We start from the raw sequence: 9,691 nt of genomic DNA, 5'->3' as shown, positions 1-9,691 counted from the left end.
TTAGTTGATCTAGGAGGGATATCAAGCCAAAATGGATCCCTATTAGATATTTACAGGCAATTTTAGTAGCCCTAAGAAGGGTTTTTGTTTTTAGGCAAACGTTCCCCGTCTGTCCTCTGCTTCCCTGCATAGCTGGGCTGTTTTGCTTTCTTCGTTAGTTTCCCCTGGAAAGGCATAACCACGAAGCTTAGCGATGTATTTAGCCGCCTCGGTCAGCTGGCGTAAGGAGAACTCTAAATAAGCTTCATAATAGAATTGGCTAAAAATTCTGACTCCATAATGCCATTGTGCCGGTTGTGGTTTCTGTGTACCAAGAGAGCGCCAATTAATGTATTGGATTGCATTGACGAAGTGGCACGCTTTTTTGATATCATCAATTGCCTTTCCCAGTCCCATAATCCGGTAGATAGAGCCTTCATTTTTTCCACTCTGTTTAGGTGGTACAGGTTCCTCAGCTTCATCTCCGCTGGATGATGATACTTCCAGGGCCGCTGCCAGCGTGGAAGTTTCAACTTCTTCAGGTTCGTCTGCCAACATTGCCTGGATTTGGCTGAGTATGTTAGTAGAAATAGCTGGGGAAGCTTGATTTAAAATTTCAGCCAGATGTTGTGGAGTTACTAACGGATCTTGGTCCGTATTGGTATGAACAGTCTTATTCTCAATCCCGGCCCTTTGTGTTGTAGTTGTGTGAGAGGTAGACTGTTGTAGTTTGTTCTCTTGTTGAGTCGCAATACTGGAATGACGTGGTAACTGGGTCTGCTTTCGCTCCGTGAGTGAGTTCGTAGAGGTGTTAATTTTTTTTCTTCTTGAAATCCTTATTTATTTTGATTCCTTATCTTATTGGTTTGGAGTGAAAACTTGTTTTATGGTTGTTTGTTGTTGTTATGTAGTCCTGTTTTAATTAATTCCTATTTTCCTATTTTAATTTTTTGTGGCCTTAATTGGTTTTTAATTCGGGCTATGAACGGCTGTGTCAGTCTGTGAACCCACGAGACCTAGCAGGCCATCATAATTCCCAAACAGTGATTTTGTAATATTCGTTCTTAACTGGTTATTATTATTCGGACTAATGACGTCTGTGTCAGTCAATGAACCCACGAGACATAGAAGGCCGTCATAATTCCCAAACAGTGATTTTTTTTAATAAAAAAAATTGTTGTTTTGATTAGATTCGTCCTTAACTGGTTTTTATTATTCGGGCTATGAACGGCTTTGTCAGTCTGTGAACCCACGAGACCTAGCAGGCCGTCATAATTCCCAAACAGTGATTTTGTAATATTCGACCTTAACTGGTTTTTATTATTCGGGCTATGAACGGCTGTGTCAGTCTGTGAACACACGAGACCGAGGCGGCCGTCATAATTCCCAAACAGTGATTTGTAATATTGTTGACTGGTCTTTGATTTACTTTCTTAGATTTTTTTATTAGATTGGATTCGTGTATAAAACTTATGATATTTTCGAATGTTAGATTAATATTGGGGTTTGTGTTCATCAAGAATTCTGGGTATGTTGCAGGGGATCCAATATTATGCTGTTTAACTTTAAACTTAGTCCTTTCTTTTTCAAGTGTGTGGCAGTTGTTAAAAATATGCTCTAGGTCTTCTGGGACCCTGCAGTGGTAGCAGTTGGGGTTATGTGGTTGTGGTCCTATGTACTGTCCGAAGCTGTCAGCCAGCTTGGTTTTGCCCGTGAGTATTCTATTTATGAATTTTTGTTCATTGCCTTTTGTTTTGGGTGGTTTCCTATTTCTACAGACTTCTTTAATGATGGTTTTTAGTTTCCTGCCTTGAGTGCTTGTGTTCCATAATTCCTGCCATTTATTATCAATGAGGGTTTTAGATATGCTACTGAGTTCGCATATGTTATAATCTAGGTTGATGTGAGTGGTTTCGTTTAGTTTTTGTTTAGCTGTTATATCTGCCATATCGTTACCTGGTATGTTAATATGGGATGGTATCCACATAACCAAAACTTATATTACTTAGATCATCACCCAAAACGCGCGGACGTGAAGGAAAACACCCCTAAGACACAAAACTTATATAACCTAGATCATGACCAAAAAACGCGGACCTGAAAGAAACACTGACTCACTTTTTTATACTACCCATCACTATGCTACAAAAAATGTTGATAAGCCACTTGAAGAAAATACTTACACACACACACACACGCACACACACACACACACACTTTCCAAGCAAGATAAACAATTCATGTGCTTATACATGCACTTCTATTTTTTTGAACTTATTATAGGCAATCGATTGCTATTTCTTTTCGAGAGGTTGGGGTAGCCCTGAAAAGGGCTGTTTTGTGTGTGTGTGTGTGTGTGTGTGTGTATGTGTGTGTGTGTGTGTGTGTGTGTGTGTGAACTTGAAGCTATGTCAATCTTTTAGGTTCTATGATTGCGGCCTCCTCTGGCGATAGGCTTTCTCCCAGGATAAGGTTTGCTTCTTCGGAAAGAGAAGAAGAACTCTTTGGTATCGATACGACAGTCGACAAAGCCTCTGTAAGGTTCAGGTTGCTGCTGCTGTTGTTGATGTTGCAGCTCTCTGCTCCTTCTGAAGTATGTACTTCTCTGTCCATTCTTCTTTCTCCCTGTTAATTTCTTCTCTGAAGAGCTCCTCTATCAGGTCTTCAGTGACTTTTAACATATCTAACATTCTCTATCTCTTCAGGCTTTGGTATCAGACTGTGTCTGACCCTATGCAAATTCAAGTAGGCTTCGTTTAGCTTAGCTAGTCTTGAGCACATCTTCGTAGGAGGATGAGTCGACTATGGATGGTTAGACTGGAGATTACCCCGGTTTTATGGTGAAATCGCGGACGTAAAGGAAAACATCCCTACACGGTTTTCTAGTCGGAACGTTCAAATAGTGTCATGGGAGGGATAAAGAGAAGTCAAAGAGCATGAATCATGATTCCTATAGCAAAACAAACCACAAAGACATTTTTTTCTTCAAAACACAACATTTTTATTCAAAATCACTTAACACTAACATTAACCAAACAATATAACATTAAACATTTTTTCAAATAACAAACATTTTTTCTCTACTAACACTCTATTTTTGGACAGGGCTGACAACGTTGTGAATGAAATTGTGATTTCCACTGTTGGAAGTCATTAGGCCATTGATGGACACTACGTTTCCTAGCTTGAGACAAACGATAAGTATAATGGTCACAAAACCATCGATCTACTTTCACATCGTTTCTAGAAGAAGAACGAGGACCAAAATGAGTCACTAAATGTTCTAAAGAATAGTCCAGACTGCGATGATGTAGAAAATACACACAATATTCTCCACACACCAAGAAATCTGTGCCTTGTAATTTCACATTATTGAATCGTGTGGTCTGAGCATTTCTTCTTATAAAGTCAATGCTATCGTCTTCCAAAGGGGGCAATCCTTACGAATAAAAATACTCCACACATCCTTCTTGAGGAAAGTGGACAGCTACCCAGTGGGTTCCCGGGAGATGATCGTCGTCAACACGATCACATAAGCTTGATGGTCTTGAGGTTTGCGATGAGGGAGTTCATCTTTAGCACATACGACAGGATTCCAAGAAGTAGTGTATGAACTGTGGTTCAAAAGATTGTATCCATTTATTTGTGTTGTTGTTTTTTTCTTCAAAGGCGATAATAAGTGATCAATTCGATCCTGATCTTCTCTTGGAAAATGTCTGTCAAGTAAAGGGGTACGAGCTCCGACATCTGACCCTGGTTCACGAGAGTTTCGATGCGACGGATCTCCAGAGGCGTTAATGGAGGAGAAGAATATTGACGCAAGCCTTTATACCACTGATCAAACACGAATTCTATCTCGATGAGACTCCAAGCTTTTTTCACATTCTCGTCCAATTTATCTTCTTGACTCAGCATCAGATCTTTATCGTGTTGAATTTGACTGGGACGATCGTTTTGACATCCATAGCAATCTTTCTTGATCAATTCCTTCATTTTATCTCCCAGCACTTTAGGAAAACAGGAAACTAAATGGGCTTCTTGTTCTGGCCATCTAGACTTCATCATGACTTCGTCGTCTTTGTCTTGGGATTCTTCTTCCACGGTCTCCTCACATTCCATGTCCAAAGTTTTTCCACTAGGTAAAGAGGGATGACATTCTTCCATGGCTTCTAATAATCTAGAATGATTTCTCTCAAACTGTTGATTTCTATCGTATTATCAAATTCTGCATACAGGAGGACGTTGACCGTCTGGGCTAGAAGTTCCACACGAATCTGACCGGATTTTATAGGGTGGAAATGTCCCTCGTCGCTGCTTTGGTCTGGAGTGAAATCAAAAGCCCACAAAGCATAGCCTCCTGCATAATTGTCGTATGTAATACCGTGACTGGTGTTGGTTCCTAACTGTCCGGTGGCTTCGTACAGGGACAAGTACGACCTCAAGTAATTCTTCTTCTCAAAGTCAGGTTCGAAAGGTCGGGTACACAAGGTCTTGCCATCGCGACTGACTTCGATCTTGGACACGTCAAAGTGTTGACAGTGGAAAGGATTTTGATTGTGGACTCCGTTGAAAGCTGTATTCTTGACCATACCAAGGATTAAACGTTTGGGTAGCTGTCCTTTGAACAAATGATCTTCGATAATGGATCGCTGTCCAGTGGGAATGGTGAAGGTTTTCACTTCCACGCGTCTTTTTGGATAATTGGGGCTCGTTCTGCTCAACGTGTGACTGATGTCGTTTCCCACTTTAGGTAGCACTTCCACACGTCGTACGTAGAGTCTGGCTTCTTGGATGATGGTTTTGTAATCGGCACTATAAGCCACTAAATGGAAAGCGGTACTGCTGCGATTCAGTCTCAGGCGGACATTCACCTCGTTCAGCAAATACTTTTCTTGCAACCACATGTCCAAATGCAAACGATCCATCAGTTCTAAACTCTGTCCATTTTTTATTTTGTCTCTTCGTTCTACAAATCCCTCATTGTGGTCTTTCTTTGTATCAATTTCAGTTTCGTCAAACTCGCCCGCATCGTCAGCTTTCCCATACCACACAAGCATTGAGATGAGTGTTCTTGGTGTCTATTCCGTACGTCAAGAGATTTTCCAGGTAGGCACGATAAGGGTAAGTATCCATGTTGCTACTGACTAGTTTGTTATTCAAGTACAAGTCCACTCCGCTAAATAAGGAATGCATGAAATTGTTGACGGGAGCTACTTGCTCGTCATCTATAGCACCTCCCGTCTTATCTAGAACTTTGACTTTCAGGTACAAGTAACTGCTGTTCAGATCGATGTAATCTTCGGGCTGTCCTTTAATTTCAAACTCGATGGGAGTGGAATCCGTCAAAGAGGAGACAGGGTGAAATTCCACCCACTGAGATTCTGGCATGGTCATCATGGTGGGTGGCATGGCAAACAGATCTAGTTCCGACTTGGAACAGGCGCAAGACTCTCGGTACATCATTTTTCTGTTTCTCAATATTTTAATAATCAAAAACGTCTAAGTCTCGAACGGTTCTTCTTTTCTTTGTCTTTCTAGCTTTAGAATTTTGAAGTCTGGTGAAAGGGTATTTTCTTCGTCGTCTCTTTCTGCCTTGTCCTTGCTGTGGCTTCAGGGAAATAGGAATGCCTGACTCGGTAGCGTGCAGGGCATTTATAGGCTTTTCTCGTCGACCCAAAAGGTCCTTGCCTGTTTGCAGCAAGACATTTTTGCCTGCCCTCAAGATGGCTTCTTTAGGGTTTTGTTTGTCGATGATGACATTTTGGAGAAATTCTTTACCGTGTGTCAATGCCGCATCTTTCAAGGCGTGCAATCCGCGTGTCACCATCGGTTTCAACACGGAGGCCACCGAACGAAAGGCTGATTTTAACATATCTCCTAAACCGTGTCCTCCTTGTCGAGCAACGCCTCGATACACTGGATACATGACTTACGAGTCGTTAGAGAACCGTTTTCGAAAATGGAGTTTCACCGTGACTTTCCCTTTTGGTGAATGGAACATTTTGTCCCAGATCTCCTTTTATAGCAATGTTGACCGTGTCCAAATAAGATTTGCTGACGGGCAAATAGTGAGGATGTACAAATTCGCGGTGTACGTGATAAGTGTTTCCACCTTCGTCGTCAACGAGGAGCGTGGCAGAATCCACTTTGAAAGGAATGATACGCAGTAACGGTACGGAGGTGTGTCCCACCACGTTATACTCCACCACATCGGAGTACACAAAGATCAAATTCAGTCTTTGGTTCATTTCTACTGGAGAATGAAATAACTTGCTAAAAGAATCGTTGTCGGAAATGACTGGTAATTCGTTTTACTTCATCATGGCCATCCTCATGTCCATGTCCCCGCCCAACATGTCAAACAATTCAGGACAAAATAAGAAAGACAACATTATGTTCCCCTCAGGAAATTTCATCAGGAAGCGACGAGCTAATTTATGGTACTCCAGGGTGACACTTTTTCTGACACTCTCCAAAGCTTTAAGAAATATGACATTAAACCTGGAGGCCATGGTGCTCACCAAATGTTGACCACTAAAATAATAGCCTGGGGGAATGATCAAGCGATAGGTCGTCTTTTGAGTTTTTGAGTTATATATTTTGTTATCATATTTGACGTGGGTATTCAAGTGCTGTTGCATTTGCTTGTCATGAACTTCCACTGAAAAAAATATTTGATTGGGAAGGACATTGAGGACCTGGGTCAGGTGAATTATTTCTACCAAAGCCACTTCCCAATGGGCTTCGTGATCTAATTGGATGGCCTGAGGTAATTTGGCCGTGTAACAGCACAAAGTGTTGTTGGGAAACACCTCCATGGAACTGTCACTGGGTAAGGTTATGTAAAATTGGTTAGTGTGACTCATAATTCCAGAGTTCTGTGCCTGTCCGAGGGGTTAGTGGAAGTCAGAGGAGTGTCTCCGCCCAAAATGGGGTTGTTGTTGTTGGAATGGTGACTGACACTGGCATTGGACACAAAGTTCCCGTTATTCCCGTTCGAGGTGAATTTCAGGGAGGGATTGGGAAGCAGGTAACCGATGCAACTGCTTAATAAAATGGTCCACAATTGTTTGTCTCCTTGTTGCAAGCTCAAATTAGCAATGGCTGCACCGATGACACAATACACCACGAAGATTTGGAAGAAAAAGACGATTTGCGTTTTAGGCACACGTTCTCCACACCACACCCACAAGGGTTGTTTTTGTAAATCTTGCAGGGAAGAACTGGGTAAAGGAGTGGTCGCCGTAGCTGAGTCTGTGTGAAAGGGCATGATGGTCACTTCTTTTTATAGTCGATGACTTGCGAAGCGTCGATCCAAGGATGAAAACTGGGTGGATATCCTTTCCAACGTACTTTGACTTCTTTGACACGTTGTTTGCCCACTTTACGGGTTCTGCGTTCGAGAATGCTTTCGATGTCGCACACGTAGTCTTCTTTTTTGGTGACACGTTGTAACTCGGGTAAGTAAAACATTCCTTTTAACACTTTTCCGTTCATGTCTTCCAATTTATAGACGGCAGGATGACGACCATGCACTCGTCCAGTGACACGAAAGAATTCGGTAGCCCAGTTAGGTAAGTAACCTTTGTCGAAAGTGCGTTTGGTTTTGCCAATGCACACCCAATCTCCTACGGTTAACACTTCACCTTTCTTGGGGACAGCCCCCGTCGGGGACGTACGAAACAGGCGATCAGAAACCAGTACTTCTTTGTCGGGAGTCACCTCTTGTGGGGCACGTCCAATGCTTCGATGGTAAGATTGGCTGTACGCTTGCACCAGGTGCGGTAAGATATCGATGTACTTCAGAGTGTGGTGATTGATGATTGATACCTTCCACTTGGGTGCGACTTCTGGAAAACTTGTGTCGAATGGGTTTGTGTAAAGTGTAGGTAGATTGTTCTTGTAACCATCGTTGCACTTGAGGTAAACGGAGACTTTCATTTGCGTTTTGGCAGCACGATACAATTTTTGAACTCCTCCGTAACCTGCAGGATGGGATGGGTTGTAATAAATGCTGGCTAACACTTTTTCCATTTTGTTTGTTAATAAGGCACCCACTCTTGGAGGATGCTACTCTTTTTCTTGTGGGGTATTCTCTTGGTTTGTAATGCTTTGCGTGAGCGACCAGCGATAGGTGTCGAAGAGGAGGATGTCTGAACAGGGGATATCGGTTCTTGTTTCACTTCTGTCTTCACCTTCTTTTTCTCTTCTGATGAAGAAAGGGTGGTCATCCTCTATTTAATCCATCCAAGTCTGGAGGTAGGTGGTGTTGCTAACTTGCGTACTTTTTCTGGTGGAGTTTGAAACCCTTCTTTTTGTTCTCCTTTTTCTGTCTTGGTCACTGGTAGTGGTGGTGGCGGTGCTGGACTTTTCATCAAGATCTTAAAATCTTTCATAGTGTGTAAAGCTGCTTCGTCTGAAGCTTTCTTGTGAAAGAGTTGCAGTCGTTGCAAGAGTTGACAGTACTTTTGCGATTTTTCTGTTTCGGACAAATCTTGGCGATCCATCAACGACTGCAATTCGTGTTGTAACTGGGACATCTCGGTCAAATTGGGATTGGAAGGTAACTGCGGGGTCCGCTGTTCTTGCGAACGATGGTATTCTATCCATCGTTTGTAGGGCACTAAAGTTAGTTTTCGTCCTTCCATCGGATGTCAAGGGTCAATTATGAGATTTTGGGACTTCAGAGGTCATTTTTATCTTGCTCCCACCAGTCCTCCCAACATGGTTCCCAAGACTCCTTTCAGTAATGGTCCTAACAAGAGGGGTAAAATTCCTCCACGTTGGACCAACTTCTTCTTTTGGCGAAGGGGATTTTCTTTTGAACAATTTGACGAAGGACGTGACGATGTTTGCCTAAGCGTTGTTTCTGGTGTTTGGACAAAGGGATCGTGCCTTTCAAAACGTTCAAACAACATTCGCACACGGTATCGATGACCTCTTTGGAGGCTGTTTGAATGCGTTTTTTTCGTAGGGGTGGAGAAGCTTTGGACAGGACAGATAACATGTCCCCAAGTTTGACTAAACGAGAAGGCAGTCCTTTCCTTTTCTTTCATTGGGGTTTAGAAGAGGGATGTTTTCTGGAGGGTGACATCTTTGAATCTTCAGGAGCACCAAAACACTGATACCCAACTTTGTCACACACCTTGTTTTATACTGGAACGCGTCGCCACTGATTGTCTTTGCGTCGTATTAACTTGAGGACAGGCATGACACGTCGTGCAGGGGTACGTAACGGACTAAATCGGGCCAGTTCTTGCTTGGACAAATCCAGTAAACTTTGTAACATGCCCGATCTCTCTTGGACTTTGATTTTGGGAGAAGTTACATTGTGAACAGCGGCCACTGCCGCTAAAGAGGAGGGTCCTGCCACTGGAGAAGTTCTTGGTGTCATCAACGGAGAAGTTCTTGGTGTTATCAACGTCTCCAAGTACTTCTCAGTTCTTGGTGTCATCAACGGAGAAGTGAATGAACCTGAGGCTACCGGAGACGCTGTCACCGTACTTGCAGGTCGTGGTTTGCGAGTGTAAGGTTGTGTCCTGGCCGAAGTGCCTCTCTTGCGACTAGTTTTCTGTGGGCTTTTCTTTTTCTGGGGACTTTTTCTCTGTTTCTTTTTCTGTTGGCTTTTCTTTTTCTGGGGTGGTGACCGGAAAGAGGAGGGTCCCGCCGCTGGAGACGTTCTTGAAGACACGGGTCTACTTGGGGACCTGGT

This window comes from Sinohyriopsis cumingii, chromosome 15 (genome assembly GCF_028554795.1).
Source record: "Sinohyriopsis cumingii isolate HCF-2022 chromosome 15, ASM2855479v2, whole genome shotgun sequence".
In the NCBI taxonomy this organism is placed as follows: domain Eukaryota; kingdom Metazoa; phylum Mollusca; class Bivalvia; order Unionida; family Unionidae; genus Sinohyriopsis; species Sinohyriopsis cumingii.
Note: the sequence above shows the minus strand (reverse complement) of the source record.